General features: G+C 46.1%; 1 long non-coding RNA gene across 1 annotated transcript; it reads right to left on the reverse strand.

The window, feature by feature from the left end:
- Positions 1 to 4,813: 4,813 nt before the first annotated feature.
- Positions 4,814 to 15,344, reverse strand: LOC122461094. Its single transcript, XR_006282820.1, has 3 exons — positions 12,353 to 15,344; positions 11,545 to 11,694; positions 4,814 to 5,087 (listed from the first exon to the last, which is right to left on the reverse strand). It is a non-coding gene; the product is annotated as an uncharacterized LOC122461094 (long non-coding RNA).
- Positions 15,345 to 22,631: the final 7,287 nt, after the last annotated feature.

The following is a 22,631-nucleotide window of genomic DNA, read 5'->3' on the forward strand; positions in this document are numbered from 1 at the left end:
ACACTGTAAGAGCTCAATATTCTTTTCACCATTTATTTCCAGCATCACCACAGACACAGTAAAAAGCGCCATCTACAGGCTGACTGTAGACACTACAGCTTTTTAGCTCTTTAGCTTCCCAAAAGGAGCTGAAAGAAAAGGAGTACTTGTGGCACCTTAGAGACTAACAAATTTATTAGAGCATAAGCTTTCGTGAGCTACAGCTCACTTCATCAAATACATTTGGTGGAAAAAAAAACAACTTTGTTTTGGGGTTTTTTTTGGTTTTTTTGTTTTTTTTTTCCACCAAATGCATCCGATGAAGTGAGCTGTAGCTCACGAAAGCTTATGCTCTAATAAATTTGTTAGTCTCTAAGGTGCCACAAGTACTCCTTTTCTTTTTGCGAATACAGACTAACACGGCTGCTACTCTGAAACCTGTCAAAAGGAGCTGGTTTCCCCGCCTATAATAGGTCCTAGTCCTATGAGCTGCCCTGTTATCTAAGGATGCTCACAACTTGGATACCAGAGCATGGGAGCATCCTCCACTGCACAGATTGTTCGTAAGCCATGACTCCATGTGTTTGTATAGTGCCTATCACAATGGAGCCCTAACTCTGACTGGGTTCTCTATGCACAACAATAATGTAATTAACAACTAATAATAAATGCATGTGATGGAAGTGACTAGGAGAAGCATTTCCAGGGGGAGGTTAGTTAGGTCTGCTCATAAATTGTTTATTATTATGAATAATTATTATTATTTGTATTGTGGTAGCTCCTAGCAGCCCCAACCCCATTGTGCTAGGCACTGTACAAACATAGCAAAGATATGTCCTTGTCCCAAAGAGCTCACAGCCGAAGTACTTGTCTGTGCAGTCAGATGCTAAGTGACTAGAGTAAGCAGCTGAGGGGTAGATGCAGGGGTGGCCCTAGACTAGCTGCCAGCAACTGGCACCTTGGCAAACCATGCAATCGGCGCCCCCCACCCTCCCAAACCAGAAGGGCAGATCTAGGCTGAGGTTTCTGGTAAATAAGGAAACATTTTGCCCCTTTTTTCCTTTTAATGTTTAAGAGTTTTTTTAAAAAAACAGAGGCTTAATTATTCAGTTTGTCTGTCCGTCTGTCCAACCAATGTTTCTGAGATCTGAACATTTCATGTCTCTATTTTATCTGAATAGATTTGTACACGACAGCTAGATGATATTTCAGTCCAATTTCAAATAAAAATGCATTAAAATGTTAATTATAATTTTAATTATTACAAATCCAAAATCATCCATTACACTATCCTGCTTTAACTGCCATTACCACCACATCCAATATAGAAAGAAATAAGAAAACTCTTCAATGAACTTTAACCTGTATTTACAAAACACTCAGCAAACACTTTGTGCTCTTAAAACATGACTTTTTTTGCTTTTAGTTTTTAAAATTCAATCACTAGTTCTTTTAGATCCAGTTTTCCAGCTATTTCATGCTCTATTGACATTGTGGCAAGTCCAACAAGTCTCTCATTGTTGAACGCAGATATGTTTTTATCAATTTTAACTTTGAGAAGCGATGTTCCCCATTAGCTACAGAAACTGGCAAAGTTAAAAGAATGCGTAGAGCTATAAAAATGTTTGGAAAACTGTCTGAGTTTATTTTCACAAATAAACTTCAGTACTTCTTCAGGAGTGGAATGTTTCTTAAGTCGTCTTGAAGCTCACTACACAAATCTGTATCATCAATGTCTTTTGAATTTTCATGAGTCAATGCCGACTCCAGTTTTATACAAAATTTTCTTATCTGTTTTGCTCTTTTCTTTTGCAAGCTATGGATAACATATAGAAAAACAAATACTGACTCTATCTGCTGCATCTGTTGAAATATTTCGTCAACCAAGTGAATAGCAGTATCAAGGACTATGAAGTAGAAACCTTTGTTTTGGGTTCTAAATGGGTGTGTCTCATCCTTCATACGAAAACTGCTGTTTCTTTTGCCGAATGTGAACTGGCTCTGGTTCAAATACTGTTGGAAAGTCTATTTCTTCAGCAAGCTCGAGAGAATCTACCAGTGTTCTTTCAAACCCTTCATCACTTCTGAATTCCTCCAGAATATTTTTAGTTTGATGCAGTTTTTGAATAGCAGAATGTATGTTCAAGTTCTTTTCCTGAAGCTGTTTACTAGTGAGGTTAATCTCTAAAAGGATATTATACCACAAAATGAGTGAAGACACAAATTTGAACTTGGAAAAGCCATTTGCAAGAGCTTCTGCATCTGAACGTGCCGTATTGCCAAATGATCCAGTAAAGGGAGTATCAGACATTTCAATTAGGGCATTGTAAATGTTTCCAAGTTCATAGCGAAGAGGCTTCAAAGCATCAATGCGACTTTCCCATCTTGTCTGACTAAGTGGTTTGAGAGTTAGAAAATTCACATGGTGAGTCAGAATCTCCCAACAGTGTGTGGAGGCTGAGAAAAACGCATAAACACGTTGCACCAGGTCAAAGAAACTGCTTGCCTCCAAACAGCATCTAGCAGCATCATTGACAACCAAATTCAGAGAATGCGCACTGCAAGGAACGAAAAAGGCCCTAGGATTGATTTCCATCATTCTCCTTTGCACACCATCGTCTTTACCCTTCATATTACTCCCATTATCATAGCCTTGGCCACATAAGTTTTCAACAGATAATGACTGTTTCAAGCTCTTGTAGAATAGTTTCAGTGATAAATGCTCCAGTTGTCTCTTTCAGAGGTACGAAACCCAAAAAATGTTCCTTTACGAGCACTTCAGCATTATCTTCATCTGCAGACTTTTCCATATCCACAAAACAAATGATCATCGTCATTTGTTCAACATGACTCACATCTGGTGTACAGTCCAGTATTATTGAAAAGTATTTTGCAGAATGGGCAGTTTCTACAATTTTCTTTTTAATGGCATTTGCTAGGATTTGAATCAGTTCATTCTGCATATTTTTTCCTAAGTAATGAACGTGTGTTTCATGATCAGTTATTTTACGTAGATGCTCCTTCATGACTGGATCAAACAAAGCGAGGTATTCAACAAATTTTAAAATTTCCATTACCTGGAGTGTATAATTTTTCATTTCTGCCGCAGAATGCTAAATTTTGCCCACCGAGAACTCTCACTAAAGCAATCATATGCTCTAATATTTGTTGCTAATATTCTTCTTTTTCCTTGATGACAAGTAAATTTTCTTCATCATAATTCAAGTTCTTTCCAATTTTGAAAAAACATTCCAAATGTTCTGTACTTCTTTCATGTGAAGAGAGAATTGAAGATATGTTTTTCCAGTCCTTCGAACCATTTTCAGTAAGTGATATACCAATTGCTTGATTTCTAAACAACTTGCAGCAAAAGCAAAACACAGAGTCCTTCGACCATGAATATGGTAACCCGTTTCGATGAATTTCTTCCCCATTAATGAGTTTCCTCTTGTAATGCTGAGCAGAGAATTTTCTTTTATTTCCATCTTTAGGGAAGGGAAATTCATGAACTTGTTCGGGTCCATGTTCCACGAGAATTTGCCGCACACTGTCATCACATCTAGGCCATGAAGCTGGGTCCCCATACTGTAACTTGTTTGTAACTTCCTCATCCTCTCTTCCTTCTACTTCATTTACTTCAATTTCTGCATGTGTCTCTGAAGGTGAATAAATTTTCTCCACTTCCATATCAGTCTGATGCTGTGAGCTGCCTTCATCTAGAACTAAGTTTCCATCATCTTGAGTTTCCAAACTGCTTTTTTGTGGATGTGAGCTACCCTCCTCTCCAAATAAAATTCTTTCATCTGGATGCTGTGAATTGTTTCCATTTTTATTTGGATTAAAGAGAAGGAAGGATCCCTGCTGTTTTGCTTGGTTCTTTTCCTTCTCAGCCTTTTGTTTACGATACTCGGCTCCTGAGGGTTTTATTTTTTGCTTTCTGCCATGGAGAATTTGAATATTGTTATGTACTGTGCTCCCGACTGCAAGCATTATAGGGTTAAGGACGGCTGACACACCCACCACATGGTTGGCAATTTAAACCACATTGCAGTCATCCCAATGCGTCTTTTCACTGCTTAAAGGTTCAATGATTAGTAACATACACTCACTTACCTATTAAAACAGTTACAGCATTTACACAGAAACAAAATGACCTTTTTCGACTTTATAACCAAACACCAGTTGTTTGGAAAGTAATCCCCTTCCTCACGGTTATCCGCTTGGAATGTGACATCATCACTTTCATAGTCTATTAAGTGTTAACGCTGTTACTTTTCTTTTATGGACCTTATTTATTACATGTGAACCAGTTATAACAAAGAAAAGTTCATAATTATATAGCCCGATAACACTAAGGTTTAATAATGTTTGAAGATACTCACATTTTGGATTTATAATGCTGAAAGATGTTATTCTTTATTCTTTTGCACCAAGAAACACAATTTTCCACAGTATTTGCTCGATTCTTAACAATATATCTGTGACGTGTATCAAAATGACCGTTTGACATGTATCAACTCATAATATCTCTGCTCTACATGAATTTCCGGCTATGCGACCTTGATGTATTTTTGAGTTAGGTGTCACTAGCATTGCAGTTCTTGCCACTGGTGGATGTGTTTCATTGTGGCCAAGTTCTTGCTTACCAAAATTGTGAAGTGGGTCATCTTGACCCTATGTCGCAAACTGAATTTTTTTTTGCTAAAATATTATTTATTTTTGCAGTAAGTAAAAGATCTGACATATTAATAAATTCTCAGAAATGTAGAGAAATTAATTATAATTCATATTCCTGCCGTACATGCACAGCAATTGAAATAATGACATCTCTGTTATTTTTTTCATCTTTTTCCATTTTTTTTAATTTGATTTTTTTCCCTCAAATTTAGTGCCCCATTTAATTTGGCACCCTAGGTGACTGCCTAGTTTGCCTATATGGATGGGTCGCCCCAGGCAGATGGGTTCCAGGGCAGGGCAAAGGACAGCCTAGAATGGAGGGGTGGGTTAGAACAGTAGGTTACATAGCTTAGGGAACCATCCTGCACTGGCAGGGGCTGCTTGCTTAGGACTTCTCTGACTCATTTCTGAAGTTGTCCATGAAGCATTCCCTGCCAGGGAGAGATTAGATTCCACTTAGTATGTGCCTAACATCGGCAACAGAACTACCCCTATTGTATATAGTATGCTGGGCTTTCTGTCATAAACACCAGGAATGTGTTTCTTTTAGTCCCTAGTTCAGTTTCTCTTTCTGAACGGGAGTGTGGAATCCAAAAGGAGCATCAGATTATAAAATCATGATCATTTGCTCATCTGATGCCATTTCTGTCCTGGATGCGTCGGGTGGGGGGGGGAGATCTGCAGTTGGGGCATGCTTCCAGAAATCGGTGAGAAATTGCGGCTGAGATGATGGCTGTGGGCTAGATTGGAATTTGACAACCTGCCCTCCAGTTTTTGTGATCATCTAGTCTGACTGCCTGTGTAACATGGGCCAAAGAACTTTCCCAAAATAATTCCTAGAGCAGATCTTTTAGAAAAAACATCCAGTCCAATTCAAAAATCGCCAGTGACAGAGGATCTACAACAACCCTTGGTAGACTGTTCGAATGGTTAATTACTTTAATTGTTAATTCTGGGCTGAATCTGAATTCCGGTTTGGCTTCATCTTCCAGTCATTGGATCATTCATACCTTTCTCTCCTAGATTGAAGAGCCCATTAACAAATATTTGTTCCCCATGAAGCTAAGGAGCCTTGCAGAGAATGAACTGTCTCAATTTCCTCCCCTATTCCCCCCTTTCTGGGGTTGGGTAGGGAAGTAAATTATTCCCCTCCTGTATGGAAGTGGCTGTCCCACTCCTGGAGAAGAGGGATTAAAAGCAGCCCTGGAGAGGGCTGCAGGTGGGAAAAGGAGTGAAAGCACCTGAGTGAGTAGCTGACTACAGGTATGGCCAGCTCAATTAGGGCCTAGCTGGCCCTGATAAGAGGGCTTGGGGCCAGGAGCTGTGGGAGTCTCTCTCCAGCCCTGGAGGAAGAAGGGCTAGCTGCCTGAGAGGCGGTCCCTGAACTGGAGCAGTGCTGGGGAAAGGAAAAGGGAGCTCCAGCCTGGTAAACCCTCAGACTGCAGGCCTTGGTGAAGGTCTACGAAAGGAACTGGGGCTGCAGAGGGGCAACCCAGAGATAGGCAAAGGCAGCAGGTCCTAACCCCTTGCCAGTGATGAGTGGCCATTACACTACAGTGTGCCCCAGTGAATGGGGGCTAGATGATGACAGGCAGTAGCTACTGAGGCAAGGTGGGTTAAGAGAATTGGGGGCTCCCCTGGGAGTGGGGGTACTGCAGAGGGCAGAACCCCAGGGTAAGGGGCAACAGGGTCCGGGAGAGACATGAGGCCAGTGGTTGGCGAGACACCAGCCTGCAGAGGGTGCTCTGGGCTGGAATCAAGCTAATTCCTAAGATGACCAGCAGGAGGTGCCATGACAGTGAGTCATCTCTTTGCTACACCTCCCTTTGTGTGCCCAGCCAGCTACTGTGGGTGGTAAATAAGAGGATGGGGCCAGGGCTCCCCTCATTTTCCTCTGCTCTCCTTTCCATCCCCTTCCTCCTCCCTTGCCCGTAGCTGGGAGAATTGGACAAGTAGCCCCTGCGCTCCCATCCAGGTGAGCATGGTGCAGGAGGGAGCCTGGATCTCTTTTGCTCGCCTCTCATAGTCCCTATGTGACTGTGCAATCTAGGCCTATAAAGGCCACAGGAGCTCCAAGACTCAGGGCAGAATTCTCAGAGCGTTCCTTTGCCAGTCACCAGAGCATGGCTGCCATATGGAAGCTGTAACTGCCACTTTCCCATCCCAACTTCTGCTCTCTAGCAGGCAGAAAGCCACCAAGATAAAGCCCAGCTTCCTGTACAAGAGAATGGCAGATAAGTGGCTCACCACCAGCAAGTCCTTTCTGTAACGGAACACCTGCACTGGCACCATTGGCCTCTCAAACTGAAGGTAAGAGAGAGAAACACAGAGAGGAGCAACTGGCACCACTGGAGAACAAAAACACCTGGCTTAAAATGGCACCAGCAACACCTGACCCAGAGGTGTGCTCTAAATCCTAAAATGTTTGACTAGTAAGTGCCTCTGCCACAGCAAGGAGCTGAACTGTTCACAAGTTCAGAGCATCCTGCATCTTTGCTTCTAGCTATTCTCTCATCTTCCCTTGCTGTGATGGCTCAGCCTGCTTGGCTGCCCTACAAACTGAAAGTGGAACCTCCATGAGTCACCAACCAAGGAGCTGGTTGTGGAGCGAAGCACAAGGGGAATGAGTAACACAGAACTAAGCAGAAGCTGGGCCCCTCTCATGTTCCACAGACTCAAGGCACATTGAGCACTTTAAGATTTCCCACTACTGCCAGCGGTAGCAACAGCATAAGCTCGAGAGTAGATAACGTGCTGGTGGCCAATGGCATTTCTGTCACTGTCATTTAGACATGCTCTGAGCAGGGTGAAATGACATGGTGGTAAAATGTCCAGCACTTTGTCTCCACTAGAGCTCCCACTGTGCTAGAGGACCCAACCAAGCACAACGCACCTCGGAGGTAGACTGGGTGCATACACATAATCAGCAACAACTCCTGCCCCAAAGAGTTTACAATCCAAATATACAAGCCGGGCCAAGGGTGGGAGAAAGGAAGTATCCTTATTGCCATTTTACATGTGGGGAAGTGACGGGCAGCAAAATTCAACAACTTGTCCAAGGTCACACAGGGACTTTGGGGTAGAACTGGGAAAGGAACCCAGAATCCCAGTCCAGTGCCTTACCTATAAAGACATTCACGTCTATTTTAGTGGTTCAGCCTTGACGCATGCTCTTGATATAGGCTGGTTCTATTTTGTTCTTGCCTCCTTGCATTTCCACTTGTCTATTTTCACCCTATCCTAGCTATGTGTACACCTAATTCCCCTTCCTTCTCTTCCCCACAAAAAATAAACCTGGCCAGGTGCAGCAGAAGTATAGAGATGTATAAATTCATAATACAAGAAAATGCATCTTAAATATGCCTGCTTTACACAACAGCTGAGTCATTGAGGTCATCTGGCAGCAGCAGCATCTATGAAAATGAGGCAAATCATAAGGTGCGGAATGATCCGGTTGGTACCCATGCTTACTTAGCCCATAAAGAGCAGTTGCTGCTCAGTAAAGGCAAATATCTACAGATCCAGCTAGTTTATCTCTAAGAGTATGTCTACACAGGGACGAAAGCCCCGCAACAGGGCTGTGGCTGGCCCAGGTCAGCTGAACCAGGCTCACAGGCTTGGGCTTCAGGACTAAACATCGCTGTGTAGATGTTCAGGCTTGGGCTGGAACCCAAGCTCTAGGACCTGCACCCTCACAGGGCCCCAGAACTTAGGCTCCAACCCAAGCAGAATGTCTACACAGCAGTTTTTCAGCTCCAGAGCCTGACCCTCATAAGCCTGAGTCAGCTGACCCAGGCCAGCTCTGGGGTTTTTATCCCTGTGTAGACATACCCTTTGTGATTAACTTAGTGCAGGAGTACAGTTCTAGGAGCACAGTTAAAATGGATCATCCTTACTGTAGCGGGGCGGTTACCCCGCTCCAGCTCAGGAGGGGTTAAAAGCCGGCCCTTGGAGAGGGCAAGGGCTGAGAGAAAAGGCTAGGCTGATTGGGAAAACAGCCACAGCTGGGGCCATGCCCCAATCAGGCCACAGCTGGTCCTATAAAAGGACTGAGAGCCAGGAGCTCAGACAGACTCTCTCTAGCTCTTGAGAGAGAAGGACCTGGCTGCCTGGGAGAATAGGGTACCTGGAATTGGGCAGGGCTGGGGAAAGGCCAGAGGAGCTGGGGAGCTCTAGCCTGAGGCCTTGCTAAAGGCCTATGCATGTACTGGGGTTGGGAGGCGCAGCCCAGAGATAGGCAGCGGCAGTTGGTCCAATCCCCTTGCCGATGATGAGTGGCTTACAACTGCAGAATGCCACAGTGAGCAGGGGCTAGAGGGTGTGGCAGTAGCCCCTGAGGCAAGGTGGGGATAGTGGGCTCCCCTGGGAGGTGAGACCCAGAGTGTGGGGGCACTGGCATAGGGCAGCACCCCCAAGGTAAAGGGGTATGGGGGTCCAGGAGGGACACAGGAGGCTAGTGGCAGGTGAGACACCGGTCTGCAGAGGGTGCTCTGAGCTGGAAGAGCTAATTTCCAAGATAACCAGCAGGAGGTGCTGTGCCGGTGAGTCTCGCCTTGCTACACTTACACACACACACACAACCTTTTAACTCAGAGATGGGCAAACTGTAGGCCACATCCAGCCTGTGGGACCCTCCTGCTGAGCTCCTGGCCCAGGAGGCTAGCCCCCGGCCCCTCCCCTGCTGTTCTTCCCCCTCCCCCACAGCCTCAGCTCACTGTGCCGCTGGCAGAAATGCTCTGGGCGGTGGGGCTGCGAGCTCCTGGGGTAGTGCAGCTGCAGAGCCTGGCCTGACCCGGTGCTTTGTGCTGCACAGTGTGTGGCTGGCTCCAGCTGGGCAGTGCCAGCCACCGGCACTCCAGGCAGTGCAGTAAGGGGGCAGAAGGTTTGGACAGAGGACAGGGGGTGTGGATAGGGGTTGGGGCAGTCAGAGGGTGGGGAACAGGGGGGTTGAATGGGGGCAGGGGTCCTGGGGGGGCAGTCAGGAAGGAGGGGGGTGGTTGGATGGGGTTGTGGGGAGCAGTCAGGGGTTCTGGGAGCAGTTGGGGAGAAGGGGGGTTCGATGGGGTATGAGTCCTGGGGGGCCATCAGGGGGTGAGAAGCAGGGGGAGTTGGATAGGGGTTGGGGGCCGGGCCATGCCTGGCTGTTTGGGGAGGCACAGCCTCCCTTAACCGGCCCTCCATAAAATTTTGAAAACCCGATGTGGCCCTCAGGCCAAAAAGTTTGCCCGTCCCTGGTTTAACTGATCATGTGATGTGTTTTTTCAGAACCATCTTTCTCAGCCCTTATTGAGAGATATTTAAAGCAGGGTTTTCTCCCTTACAGCTCATTGTATTCTTTCTTCTTAATCCTGCAGTGAAAGCCATAGACTGAGTTTGTGACATTGCTGCAGCTTACAAGGCTGTCCTCGGAAGAGGATTAAAAGAACTTTACACCATATCTTCAAATAGAATGGGAAGTTAGGTTTGAAGGGGAAAGGTAGTGTTGAAAAGCAAACTGAAAACCATAAACAGGACAGTTGGCCTTTGTATGTGATCTCATGTTTCAAGTTTGTGCTAATTCTAAAGTCTCTTTTCAAATAAAAACCTTCTGCTTTATATTAAAAACATTTGTCAAAGCAGAGATTGGGTCTTATGCTGTTGCATAATAACTATGCTGTGCAGAACAAATCATACAGTAGCTACTGGGTATCACTCATATTTATGAAATCTGGAATCTATGCTAAATCTTGGGGGTGAAGACTGTTTGTATTCATAGAAATGCACTGATTACATTATAGGTGGACTAGTTCAATTTTGTCCAGATAGATATACACACGCTGGAATTCATACTTAGCCAACCCCTGTTACATAGTTAATCCTCCCTCCCAATATGGTATAATAAATTAGAAAACTTTCCTAGCTCAGTTAGTTCTTCCAATGCAATCCAACAGAGCACAAGCCCATCTTACTGGGAGCAATTGTCCTTCATCATCTGTTTAAACCTAATTACAAATGCAAAAAAAAAAACCCATGTGCTTTACAATTGCACCAGTAAAAAGCTGTAAATGATTTAAATACATGCATATGTTCCCTGCAGAATTCAACATGCATCTGTGGCTTCTTCTTGTCACATTAGAGACACAAATCAACAGAAAAGTACCCAAATCTGACTGACAATGTCCCTGTAATGGTGACTTATTTTTTTTTAAATGGTAAACAGGGCATTTTTTGTAGCAATTCATTCAACTGCGTTTTTTTCAGTTCCATTTTAAAAACTGTTTCTCACCATTGTGTAAATATAGTACAAATCACTCCATAACACTTGCAAAAGAAGGGTAGGAGCAGAGAATCAGAGGGTGAGCCTGCAGCTGGCAGTCTATATTTCAAAGCATGATTTTTTTCTACAGAGTGAAATGCTACAAGATGCAACAATCTTGTCTGGGTGGGTTTGGGATCAGACCAGCTGCACTGGAATGCTACATCTCTGGGGGCTGAGGCAAAGCCTATTCAAGACACTGGGAGTCTTCAGTGGGCTTTGGATTAGGCCTTGCGATAGTCTAATTTCACAGTTGAAGCTCCACTTCCAGATCTTGGTGCTCCCTTAGCCCATGTAAAAGACCAGCAGCATTTCAGAACATTAGCTTAGGTGCACGTTTATACATGGATGGGGGAAGCAGGTAGTTAATTTGAGGCGTGGCAGTGGGAGAGCAACTGCCAAGCAACTATAACTTTAAAAAAGTGAAATCAAAAAACCTTAGGGCCAATGTTTTAAATAGTCCGAAACAAGTAGGACTGGCCCAGGAGCATGCATTGCCCTTGACTGTAGAGGTCAAGGTAGCAAAGTCTCTAAATGCAGCTACTGATGAGCTGCTGAAGGAAGGTCAGAGAGCAATGACTTGAGAGACCCACCTGTGACAGGGAAATCTCTTAACATTCTGCTGGAATCAGTGTGGTGATGAAAAACACCCATGCTTCCCCCTCAGGGCTCCCTTCCCATACAAATCAAACTGACAGGACAGTGGTAATTAGGAGTGAAGTCAGACTGGCAGGCCTGTGGACCTAGATGGAGAGAAATATACATACAGCTCCTTAGGAAGCAAGTGAACTTTGCAGATAGGCTTTATGGTTAGGCTGGACAGGCAGAACAAGAATTGCCACAACATGCACAAACCTGCATGTTTGCCTTATTCTAAAGTCAAAGGACTAACTCTGACAAATTGCCCTTCTACTCCATTCCAACAGGCTGGCCCAGTCTCATGGATGTGGAGCCCCAGCTCCTGGAGTCATGTAGTTACCAGTCATCTTTCATGTAAAAGTTTTAGCTCTCATGGTTGCAGAGAAAAACTTGGAACACATGAGCAGAGTGGGACCTAAGCTACTTCAAAAAACAGATGGCATATAAAAAAAATATATTTTTACAATCTTACTTTTCGGAGGGGTGGAGAAAACTGATTTGTGACTTGTGAACATTTGGGAGTGGCAGTATAGTGGTAGGGAAATTGTGGGGGAGGGGAACAGGGGCACATTGCTTGGGGCGTATGCCTGCATATAATGCTGTAAATGGGTCTGTCTCCTCCAATCCCCACCAGCACCTCAGCCAACTTCCTTTCCAGTGCAGGTACCCCACTAGCCTCTTCACTTTTCTGGTAAAAGCCTTTATTTTTGCCTGGCTGGACACAACTGAAAATATAGGCCATTTCTATTTCAGCATCCTTACCATTCCAGGCTTGTCCTCACCAGAGAGGAGTGGAGAAGCTTCAGTTTTATCTTTGTTTTGTCTGGTATCCTCTGGCCAAACAGTGTATAAGTGCTGTGCAAAACTGGCCTATAATCAACTGGAAGTTTGGAAAGGTTCACGTGAATCTTATTTGGTTTCATTTCACATGGGTTCGCACTCTTGAATCTTGTAAGAATCCTTCGCCAGTCTTACATCCATTAGTGAAACAAATCAAAACATTGTAGTGCTTCAGCTGGTTTTGCCTCAAAACTATGTGAAATGACAAGTTTTTCCCAGTTGCAGTGTGAAATCATAAATTGACACAAGGTCATGATTCTTAACCCTCACAAAGAACCTAGGCTGAGATCAGATGGCAAAGACACACATCATTGGAATAACGTCATATGACTTGGGATAGAGCTGGTCCAAAACAAAAAATGGGGAAAGTGTTTCATTAAAAAAAATTCAAAGGAATTTTGGAAATTTGAAAAATTTCCATCATCTCTGATTTTGTGACAAAAACATTCTGATTTTGCATAAATCTGTTATAAGCTTGCCCTCAGAGGAGGGCAGTGGACAAAAGATTAACCGATACATGATAAATTCCTCTGCTAGTCCTTATTAAATGACTACAGGATAAGGTATTATTTAGAAAGACACTGGTCTACAACTGCTTTGTGGTAGACTTAGATTTACTGGGAATGGCTATGTTAAATGTACTTTTGGCTGCTGCTTGCAGGGAAAGACAGGTAATGGTAGAAAAGAGTTACCTTTTTCCGTAACTGGTATTCTTCAAGATGTGTTGCTCATGTCCATTCAACTTAGGTGTGTGTGCTTGCCACGTGCTCTGGTTCTGGAAGTTTTTCCCTCAGCAGTTTCCATAGAGGACCGGCTCTGGTGCCCCTTGAAGTGGCGCGCATATGCCGCTGTATAAGGGGCGCCCCCGGCCTCCTCCACTCTCAGTTCCTTCTTGCCAGAAACTCCGGTGGGGGAGGAGGGCGGGTCGTAGAATGCAGATGAGTAATGAATCTCAAAGAACACCAGTTATGGAAAAAGGTAACTGTCTTTTCTTCTTCGAGTGATTGCTCATGTCCATTAAACTTAGGTGACTCCCAGCAGTACCCCTGGAGGCGGGTAAGGAGTTCACAGACATGTAGATTGCAATATAGCTCTGCCAAACCCAGCATCATCCCTGGCCTGCTGAGCGATGGCATAGTGGGTCATGAACGTGTGTACCGAGGACCACGTTGTGGCTTTAGAGATGTTCTGGATCGGAACGTATACCAGGAAGACCACACAGGATGCCTGTGCTCTAGTCAAGTGGGCTCTGATGATCGTTGGCAGAGGGACTCTCGCTAACTCATAGCAGGTCCGAATGCAAGAGGTGATCCAGTTAGAAATCCTTTGTGTGGACACTGAGAGACCCTTCATTCTATCGGCTGTAGAGATGAAAAGCTAAGTCGACTTACAGAAAGGGTTTTGTCCGATCTAGGTAGCAAGCCAGAGCCCTTCTTATGTCCAAAGCATGAAAGCACCTCTCCATGAATCTCATGGGGATTAGGGCAGAAGACCGGAAGAAAGATGTCCTGGTTCATATGGAAAGCGGACACTACCTTGGGGAGGAAGGCTGGGTGGGGCCGGAGCTGGACCTTGTCCTTATAGAAGACAGTATACGGCGGTTCTGAGGTCAGGGGTCGCAGCTCAGAGACTCGCCTCGCTGACATCACCAGGAAAGCTACCTTTCATGATAGGTGAGACAGGGAGCATGAGGCCAAAGGCTCAAAGGGCAGGCCCGTGAGCCTGGACAGAACCAAGTTGAGATCCCACTAAGGGGTCGGGGACTGCACTTGAAGAAAGAGCCTCTCGAGGCCTCTAAGGAACCTGACAGTTATGTCATGGGAGAACAGTCTGCCCCTGGATTGGCAGGTGAAAGGCTGAAATAGCCAGATGTACCCTGATAGAGGAGCGCACCTGGCCCTAGTTCCTTAAATGAAGCAGGTAGTCCAAGATCGACTGCACCGAAGAATGCGAAGGGGAGATACCCCATTTGGCTGCCCAGCGGGAGAACCTCATCCACTTTGCCAGGTAGGTCTGCATAGTCGAGGGCTTTCTACTCCCAAGGAGGACCTTCTAGAGCCTGTCCGAACAGGCCCATTCATCTGGGTTCAGCCACGCAACATTCACACTGAGGTGGAAGGATGCGAGGTTGGGGTGCAAGAGTCGGCCATGATCCTGTCGGACCAGCCAGTTCGGCAGGGGCCAGGGAGGGATCGCTGACAAGCTTGATAGCGTCCCAAACCAGTGCTGGCGAGGCCACACCAGGGAAATCATGATAACCTGCATTTTGTCCCTTTTGATTTTCGCTAGGAGCTTGCTGATGAGTGGAATTGGAGGGAATGCATACATCAGGCTTCCTGCCCATGGCAGGAGGAAGGTGTTGAAGAGGGAGCCCTTGCCCAGACGCCATCTGGAGCAAAACCTGTGACATCACTTGTTTTGCCTGGTGGCGAACAAATCCACTTGGGGAGGATTCTGTGGTTGATGCAGAAGTCCCAGAGGCGGAGTGCCTTTTGGCAAAGGGCTGAGGATCATGCTCCACCTTGCCTGTTGATATAGAACATCGAGGCTGTGTTGTCAGTGAGGACTCTGATCACTCTGCCCAACAGGTGAGGTAGGAAGACTGTGCATGCTCTGCACACTGCCCTGAGCTCTTTGACACTTACGTATAATGTCGATTCCTCTGGGGACCACATACCTTGGGTCTGGAGGGTGCCGAGGTGCACCTTGCAGATGAGGTCCAAGGCGTCTGAAACCAACTCGACTGAGTGAGGAGTGCTGACAAAGGGAACTCCTTCCAGGACTTTCCTGGGTTTGGTCCACCATCTCAGCGAGGTAAGTACCATCACAGGGATGGTGACTACCTTCTCCAGGTGGTCCCTGGACTGGGAGTAGACTGTCGCCAGCCATTGCTGCAGGGGTCGCATCCGGCATGGAGCACCACATATGTACATGCTGCTATGTGACCTAGTAGGCATAGGCAAACCGTGGCCGTGGTCAGGGGCAATGTGGAGACTTCCATGATGAGGTCTGTCAGTGCCCTGAATCTCTCCACCAGCAGGAACGCCTTGATGTGGTCGAGTCAAGCACTGCTCCAATGAACTCTATCCTCTGTACTAGTGGATTTTTTTTTGTCATTCACCAACAGGCCAAGGTGACGGCACATAGCTAGCAGCATGACGATTATGTCCCCTTGAACCTGGAGTTGTCCTTGACAAGCCAGTCATTGCAGTACGGGAAGATCTGGATACCTCACGTCTGAGGTAAGCCACCATCACCAACATGCACTTGGGAAATACTCGTGGTGCTGTCACTAGGCCAAATGGAAGAACCGTGAACTGATGGTGGTCAGGAACTACTGTGAACTGGAGGAAGCGTCTGTGTCCCTAGAAGATGGCAATGTGGAAGTACACATCTTTCAGATTGAGGGCAGCATACCAGTCTCCCAGATCCAGGGAGGGGATGATGGAAACCAGGGAGATCATGCAGAACTTCAGTTTCGTTAAGTAGCTGTTCAAGCCCTGCAGGCCTAGTATGGGCCGCAGACCGCCCTTGGCTTTGGGGATTAAAAAGTATCAGGAATAGAACTTCTTTTTCCTGTACTCCACAGGAACTACCTCCACTGCATCCAACTGTAGTAGACCCTCTATCTCCTGTATGAGAAGATTCTTGTGAGAGGAGTTCCTGAAGAGGGATGGGGGGGTTGGAAGTAACTGAAGAGTGTAATCCTGCACCCCCATATTGAGGACCCATCAGTCTGATGTTACAAACGCCCACACAGGGAGGAAGGAAGAAAGGTGACTGGCAAAAAGATGGGAGGAAGGATTCGGGGAACAGTCCGGTAGGTTGCCCTTGGGCATACCCTCAAAAAGGGCGCTTGCCCGTCAGCTTACTGCAGGTTGAGCCTTCCTGGGATGTAGACAGGGATTCGTGGCCAGGGCACCTCTTGTAGCCCCTGGATCTTTTGAGGGGAGGCTCCTGGAGAGGGTGGAACTCCTGGCTCTGAGGCTGCTGTGGCTTAAACCACTTGTAAGCAGGCCCGAGGATGTACAGGCCCAGTATTTTTAGGGTTGTGCTGGAATCTTTCAGGCCATGGAGTTTAATGTCCGTCTGTCCTGAGAACAGGGCGCGCCCATCAAAAGGGAAGTCTTGCATTGAGCCTTCGAGGAAAGATCAGAAAGGAGCAGCCATGAAGCTCTGCGCAACAAGATGGCTGATGCCATGGTATGGGCGGTGGTGTCCGTAGTGTCCGATGCCGCCTGGAGAGCTGCTCTGGCTGCAGTCGTGCCCTCATCCAGGATCGCCCGGAACTCCTTCCTAGAAGCCTCAGGAAGGGTGCCCTCGAACTTGGTCATGGCCTAACACATATGAGAAACATAGCAGCTTAGTAAGGTCTGATGATTGGCAACCCACAACTGTAGACTGGAGGACAAATAAACTTTATGCACAACCAAGTCTAGTCTCCTTGAGTCTTTATTCTTAAGCATAGCCCTCGGTTGACCCTCTCTCTTCCTGTGGTTGACTGCCTCTACCACTAGGGAATTGGGAGCAGGGTGGATATAAAGATACTCATGGCCCTTGGATGGCACAAAGTACTTGCGCTCCCCCATCCTGGAGATCACAGGCAAGGAGGAGGGGGTTTGCCAGGGGGCATTTGTAATTTTAGCGACCACCTCATGTAGGGGCAAAGCTGCCACGGGGCAGAGAACATTAAAGAGGGAGTCTGCAGGTTCCTCTAACTCCTCTGCCTGGAGGCCGAGGTTGATGGCAATCCTCTAACAGCTCCTGATGCATCTTGATGAGGGGAGAGGGGAAAAACTTCTGGCACCAGTGCATGTGATGAGCACACACACACACCTAAGTTGAATGGACATGAGCAATCACTTGAAGAAGGTGGTAAATTTTCCTCAGTATTTCTGGAGTACTGATCAATGCTAAATTGAAGCAGGATAGTTCATCTGCTCGCTCGTCTTTATTCTGGTAGATTGCAGTGAGAATATAATTCTTGAATTTTAAACCAGGCTTAACAATTTAATTCCACATTAAACACATTTTTATACGTGCCAAAAAATTTTTTAAACAAAATCAAGAACGTAATTGTTATTGTTACTACTATTTCCACCAAGGCATCTGTAAGAATGACTTTGGCATACAGAACATAATTATTCTATATTTGGAATTTATATGCCCCACCTCTACCCATATCACCATGGTATTTGAATATCTCCTAATTTTTAAAATACAACACCCCTGGAAGGTAAGGAACTGCTATTGTCCCCATTTTACAGGTGAAGAACTGAGGAACAGTGCAATTAACTGCCTTGGCTCAAGATCACACGGGAAGTCTGTGGCAGAACAGTAAATAATACTTGGGTTTCCCAAGTCCCAGGCTGGTGCCCTAATCACTACCCTGTCCTTCCTCTCTTAATACACATAGCTTTGGGTTTTGCTTGGATTCTTCATCAGAGCTTTTCTATCTTTCTGTTAAAAGGGCAATCTTCTTTTTGTAATGATTTCCATGCTCAGTTATTTGCAGTTTGCTCTTAGAAGCTTGAAAATAATCTCTCTATCCCTGCTTGACAAGCATGAATTCCTTTTTACCATCCCAGAGCATCTAAAGGAACTGAAGAAAACTGCAGCCTTTTGCTTTGTGCTACCAGCACTGGATTCATTTGGGTTGGAAGGAACCTCTAGCCCCATCACTATTCCTTCTGAGAGCTAGGTGTCAGGCCTAGCCTGGAATATCTTCAACAACAGTGGCATTATAAACATGTTTGCCAGGTCATTTCATTGCTCTGCAAAGCCACCTTTCTTCAAAGACACTTTTTGCTTAGTATTTCTGTTGCCATTCTTCTATACTCTTCAGTTTAATCTCTCTTACACAGCACAGCAATGCATCACATGGCTTTGCCCATGTCGTATACAGAAAGAATTACTTCCCAGCTGTTATATGCAAAACCCTATAAATGATGTCTCTCTCTTTGCAGCAGCATCACAGCACATGCTCAAATTGTCATTGCCTTAGATCTTATGGGGTGTTGTATTCTGACCAGGATTCTTCCATTTTATATTTATGTCTGATTCTGTCTCCTACACTGAACCTTTATTGATTTCCCCTCTCCCCTCATTTATCTAACTCTCTTAGATTAATAACACTGTAAAAGGTAAGGGAGAAATCCCTCCTTGTTTGCGTCATCTGTAAGTTCAGTAAGCAGTCTCTCTGCATCTTCCTCCAGCTCATCTTGGAAGAGGTTCAAGGTCTGGAGCAACAGGTATCAACCCTGCGTTGCATAAGAGAAACTGAAGATTTCCTGGACAGACGTCAGGATATGCTTCTACAGACACAACGTTCTGAAGATTCAGAGCAGGCTGCACTGCGGGGACAGGAGGACGGTGAAGAAATTTGGCAGCATGTGACCTCCAGAAGAAGGAAGGGGAGAGTCCATGTACCAGCAACGCAGATACAGGTAAGTAACTGTTTTCATGTTCTTTCCACAGGTACTAATGCGGAGAGTGGACTAGATGACACATCTGAGGGAACGGAACAGAAAGAGACTCCGCTGATTGGACGGCATGAGATGCACTGTCCTAGAGTTGGGGGTTCCACAACCACGACTCCCAAGAGAAGGAGGCGGGTGGTGGTGGTCAGGGACTCTCTCCTCAGGGGGACTGAGACATCTATCTGCCGCCCTGACCGGGAAAACGGAGAAGTCTGCTGCTTGCCAGGAGCTAGGATTCATGATGTGACTGAGAAACTGTCGAGACTCATCAAGCCCTTGGATTGCTACCCCTTCCTGCTTCTCCACGTGGGCATCAATGATACTACCAAGAATGACCTTGAGCAGATCACTGCAGATTACATGGCTCTGGGAAGAAGGATAAAGGAGTTTGAGGCGCAAGTGGTGTTCTCATCCAGCCTCCCCGTGGAAGGAAAAGGCCTGGGTAGAGACCGTGGAATCATGGAAGTCAACAAATGGCTATGCAGGTGGTGTCGGAGAGAAGGCTTTGGATTCTTTGACCATGGGATGGTGTTCTAAGAAGGAGGAGTGCTAGGCAGAGACAGGCTCCACCTAACGAAGAAAGGGAAGAGCATCTTCGCAAGCAGGCTGGCTAACCTAGTGAGGAGGGCTTTAAACTAGGTTCACCGGGGGAAGGAGACCAAAGCCCTGAGGTAAGTGGGATACCGGGAGGTAGCACGAGCAGGAGCGCGCGAGAGGGCAGGGCTCCTGCCTCATACTGAGAAAGAGAGACGATCAGCGAGTTATCTCAAGTGCCTATATACAAATGCAAGAAACCTGGGAAAGAAGCAGGGAGAACTGGAAGTCCTGGCACAGTCAAGGAATTATGATGTGATTGGAATAACAGAGACTTGGTGGAATAACTCACATGACTGGAGTACTGTCATGGATGGATATAAACTGTTCGGAAGGACAGGCAGGGCAGAAAAGGTGGGGGAGTTGCATTGTATGTAAGGGTGCAGTATGACGGCTCAGAGCTCAAGTAGGAAACTGCAGAAAAATCTGAGAGTCTCTGGATTAAGTTTAGAAGCGTGAGCAACAAGGGTGATGTCGTGGTGGGAGTCTGCTATAGACCACCGGACCAGAGGGATGAGCTGGACGAGGCTTTCTTCCGGCAACTCATGGAAGTTACTAGATCGCAGGCCCTAGTTCTCATGGGAGACTTCAATCAACCTGATATCTGCTGGCAGAGCAATACAGCGGTGCACAGACAATCCAGGAAGTTTTTGGAAAGTGTAGGGGACAATTTCCTGTTGCAAGTGCTGGAGGAACCAACTAGGGGCAGAGCTCTTCTTGACCTGCTGCTCACAAACCGGGAAGAATTAGTAGGAGAAGCAAAAGTGGATGGGATCCTGGGAGGCAGTGACCATGAGATGGTTGAGTTCAGGATCCTGACACAGGGAAGAAAGGAGAGCAGCAGAATACAGACCCTGGACTTCAGAAAAGCAGACTTTGACTCCCTCAGGGAACTGACAGGCAGGATCCCCTGGGAAAATAACATGACGGGGAAAGGAGTCCAGGAGAGTTGGCTGTATTTTAAAGAATCCTTATTGAGGTTACAGGGACAAATCATCTCGATGTGTAGAAGGAATAGCAAATATGGCAGGCGACCAGCTTGGCTTAACAGTGAAATCCTTGCTGATCTTAAACACAAAAAAGCAGTTTACAAGAAGTGGAAGATTGGACAAATGACCAGGGAAGAGTATAAAAATATTGCTCGGGCATGCAGGAGTGAAATCAGGAAGGCCAAATCACACCTGGAGTTGCAGCTAGCAAGAGATGTAAAGAGTAACAAGAAGGATTTCTTCAGGTATGTTAGCAACAAGAAAAAAGTCAAGGAAAGTGTGGGCCCCTTACTGAATGATGGAGGGAACTTGGTGACAGAGGATGTGGAAAAAGCTAATGTACTCTGCTTTTTTTTGCCTCTGTCTTCACGAACAAGGTCAGCTCCCAGACTGCTGCACAGGGCAGCACAGCATGGGGCGGAAGTGACCAGCCCTCTGTGGAGAAAGAAGTGGTTCAGGACTATTTAGAAAAGCTGGACGAGCACAAGTCCATGGGGCCGGATGCGCTGCATCTGAGAGTGCTAAAGGAGTTGGCGGATGTGATTGCAGAGCCATTGGCCATTATCTTTGAAAACTCATGGCGATTGGGGGAAGTCCAGGACGACTGGAAAAAGGCTAATGTAGTGCCCATCTTTTTATTAAAAAAAAAAAAGGGGGGGGGTAGGAGGATGATCCTGGGAACTACAGGCCAGTCAGCCTCACCTCAGGCCCTGGAAAAATCATGGAACAGGTCCTCAAGGAATCAATTCTGAAGCACTTGGAGGAGAGTAAAGTGATCAGGAACAGTCAGCATGGATTCACCAAGGGCAAGTCATGCCTGACTAATCTAATTGCCTTCTCCGACAAGATAACTGGCTCTGTGGATGAGGGGAAAGCAATGGACGTGTTGTTCCTTGACTTTAGCAAAGCTTTTGACACAGTCTCCCACAGTATTCTTGCCAGCAAGTTAAAGAAGTATGGGCTGGATGAATGGACTATAAGGTGGATAGAAAGTTGGCTAGATTGTCGGGCTCAGTGGGTAGTGATCAATGGCTCCATGTCTAGTTGGCAGCCGGTTTCAAGTGGAGTGCCCCAAGGGTCAGTCCTTGGACCAGTTTTGTTCAGAATCTTCATAAATGATCTGGAGGATGGTGTGGACTGCACCCTCAACAAGGTTGCAGATGACACTAAACTGGGAGGAGCGGAGATACGCTGGAGGGTAGGGATAGGATACAGAGGGCCCTAGACAAATTAGAGGATTAAGCCAAAAGAAATCTGATGAGATTCAACAAGGACAAGTGCAGAGTCCTGCACTTAGGACGGAAGAATCCCAAGCACCGCTACAGACTAGGGACCAAATGGCTAGACAGCTGTCCTGCAGAAAAGGACCTAGGGGTTACAGTGGACGAGAAGCTAGATATATGAGTCAACAGTGTGCCCCTGTTGACAAGAAGGTCAATGGCATTTTGGGCTGTATAAGTAGGGGAATTGCTAGCAGATTGAGGGACGTGATTGTTCCCCTCTATTACATTGGTGAGGCCTCATCTGGAGTACTGTGTCCAGTTTTGGGCCCCACACTACAAGAAGGATGTGGAAAAATTGGAGAGTCCAACAGAGGACAACAAAAATGATTAGGGGTCTGGAACATGACTTATGAGGATAGGCTGAGAGAACTGGGATTGTTTAGTCTGCGGAAGAGAAGAATGGGGGGGTGGGGGATTTGAGAGCTGCTTTCAACTACCTGAAAGGGGGTTCCAAAGAAGATGGAGCTAGACTGTTCTCAGTGGTAGCAGATGACAGAACAAGGAGTAATGGTCAAAAGTTGCAGTGGGGGAAGTTTAGGTTGGATATTAGGAAAAACTTTTTCACTAGGAGGGTGGTGAAACATTGGAATGTGTTACCTAGGGAGGTGGTGGAATCTCCTTTCTTAGAAGTTTTTAAGGTCAGACTTGACAAAGCCCTGGCTGGGATGATTAAGTTGGGGATTGGCCCTGCTTTGAGCAGGGGGTTGGACTAGATGATCTCCTGAGGTCCCTTCCAACCCTGATATTCTATGTGAAGGTATTGCATTATAACTGGCTCCAAAACTCTTTAAGCCTACCTCACTACCCTTCCTATAATTACTCTGAGACTCCAACAATGTTTTTATTTGAGATGCAG

This window comes from Dermochelys coriacea, chromosome 7 (genome assembly GCF_009764565.3).
Source record: "Dermochelys coriacea isolate rDerCor1 chromosome 7, rDerCor1.pri.v4, whole genome shotgun sequence".
NCBI classification, from domain to species: domain Eukaryota; kingdom Metazoa; phylum Chordata; order Testudines; family Dermochelyidae; genus Dermochelys; species Dermochelys coriacea.